The sequence below is a fragment of the Miscanthus floridulus genome, chromosome 7 (genome assembly GCF_019320115.1).
Source record: "Miscanthus floridulus cultivar M001 chromosome 7, ASM1932011v1, whole genome shotgun sequence".
Lineage (NCBI taxonomy): Eukaryota > Viridiplantae > Streptophyta > Magnoliopsida > Poales > Poaceae > Miscanthus > Miscanthus floridulus.
In genome coordinates, this window is record NC_089586.1 from 66,215,328 (window position 1) to 66,218,050 (window position 2,723).

Here is a 2,723-nt window from a genome sequence, read left to right on the forward strand (position 1 = left end):
ATTTTTGATTAAGTGATGTCCTTGGGTCATTAGTTGATAATGATCCTTGGCAATTGATGTATGTGTTACGAAAAAGATTTAGTCTATTTGACTTGCAACTGTACCGCGAAGGAAAGTTGTATTCAAATTATTAATTTTGCATCCATCATCGAGCATCATGTTTCGTATTCCGCATCATGTTAAACATGGCATTGTTATTACATGTAGTGAACGAAGGTGAACATGTGGTAGTTAATCAAGTTGTTGAGGAGGTTAATCCGTCTGTTGAGGTCGGATCGAATACTTGTGAAACGTCGCAGGAACCAGACTTTTCCGTCAACGAAGGCAAGCCCCGGATGCATACAACCCTACCTTGTGTTTTATAAATTAATTTTGCTTTTGCTTTCTGTTACTGCATTAAGTGATTAGGAGTTAAGTAAGAGCCTAATTGGTGCATTACCACCCTTGTTATTCCATATTTACCATATTACCAGTTTTAAACTCGTATATGCCTAGTTTTGCTTAGCTATGCGTAGAACGATGAAGGTCGGGTGACTACCTGCCATCTGCAAGTAACAAATGGAACATTGGTTAATTATGTTAGCATGTGATATGGGAATGTGGAGTAATAAATCTAAACCGGGCGGACTCGGTGTGTGTGAGCCACAAGACATGGAGGTCTTGTGAGCGAGTTCTTTCCGCCTGTGTCGATTAAGGCACGTCCGTTGTTGAATTGCATGAGGTGAGAATTGTAGTGCTAACCACATACTCCGGTAAGCCTTTACTCGGCTATTCTATTATGAGGATGGCTACTCACGCACTGGGAGTGGAGAGATGGCGGGAATAGCGTGTACCCACGTGGCAATGGGCTGGATTGGTGGAGTATTGTATTCTCGGGTGGCGCGGACCCGTTCTTGTTTTAGAGGATCCAAGGGTAGGTTGGTATATATAGGTCTGGAACCTGCATATGTCGTGTGGTCTGGAATTCCTAGCTGGGTTTATAATCAGTTCGAATCGTCGTTGCTCCTCGGTTATGGAGACTCAACTCACTGTTCATCATCGTAGTATTAATAACTGGAACTCGAATAAGTCTTGTGAAGGTGTTGGATATAAAGTTTCATGATCTCAACACGGATCGTGTCAGCTTTGTATATAATTCTTATGAAGTTTTCTATATAAAGAATTTTGTTAAAAGAGCTTTTACGCAAAAGAACTTTGATCATTGTAAAGCTATACCTTGAATCCCTGAGCCTGCATTCTTAAGTCTATCAGTTAATCTTTCGGTTAAGTCTTGTTGAGTACTTTTGTACTCAGGGTTCGTTGACCCTTGTTGCAGGTGAGCCTCATGAGCAGATCTGTTTTGGATCATGCTGCATGACTATTGTTCGTTCTGACGATGAGAAGTAAATGTGTGATCCTTGGGCAGGATGTTTAATTTGTGTGTTATGTATATGTTAATTATGCCACTCCACTACTACCATGGTTTGTAATAATTATCGAACTTAGTTTGTAAGGTTTGAAACAACTAGTTTGTAAACTATGTTACCGTAAGACTTCCGCTGTTTTTACTCTGGTGTTGATATTTGAATAAATGTTATAATACTGCAATGACTCTGTAATGTGATCCTGCTCGGAAATCATAGATGATTCGGGGTTCCCCGAGGACATCCGACAGACTTCTGAAGTTACCAGGAACATATGCATAGTTGTCAAAGGACATTGGATAGTGATAAGTGCATGTGGGTCCTATAATTTAGGAGGTTCTACCACAGAATTGTATCAGAGCGATCGTTACAAGGTTTTTGTTGTATTGTTTTACAAAAACTTCAAAATGATTTGGGATGACTAAATTTAACTTGATAGTTTGGTCCAAATTGCTTCTGACTTATCTTATTTCTTTCTCACCATTCGGTATTTTATAAAAAAGGTTTTGTGTGGTGGAGTAGTAATCTTACTATGCCCTATATAAAAATAAATGTTGTTTATGTGCATTATAAACTTTGATGTTTTTGTTCGTAAGAACGATTCATGCATCATTATTAATTCACTCATTACTTCCTTCACCTCTTAGTCTAGAGTTGAGTAGTGAGACTGGTTTGAGTAATGTAATCCATCTTAGCTACTTTTTAGATTTTGATCAAATGGTCTTACTTGGATTAAATTGGCTTCCTACAGTATGGCTCGTGCCAAGATGACGCCATGTAAGTCCACTAGACCCAAAGGAGTTCCTCGTCACCAACTTGCCCCTAGAAACGATGGTGCTAGCAGTAGCAGTTCTAGGCCTGATCCCCAAGCAGAGATACAGAGGATTTCTACAGAGTTAGCACAAGCTACTAGAGATAGGGCTTTGGATGCTATACAGGTAGGAGAATTATAGGATCAATTGAGGCATCTCACCACCGCACACAGGAACTGTGAAAGCATGTTAGTTCATACGGTGGAGGGACGAAATGAGGCTTGGCATAGGGAAAATGTAGCTAGAGCTAGAACTCATGAGCTAGAATTCTATGTAGAAGATTTAGAAGAACATAATACCTATCTACATGAGAAAGTTCATAGGCTTAGCAATCTACTAAACCCGAATCATGAGCCTCAAGCTGATGCCATGGACCCCGGTGTCATCCTTGCCGATGATAACGAATCAGAAGAGGAAGAAGAAGAAGATCCTGAAGAATTAGTAATGATCAATGAAAGTGATAACGAAGGCGGTAATAATTCCAGAATGGATACCGAGCCTGAAGTTT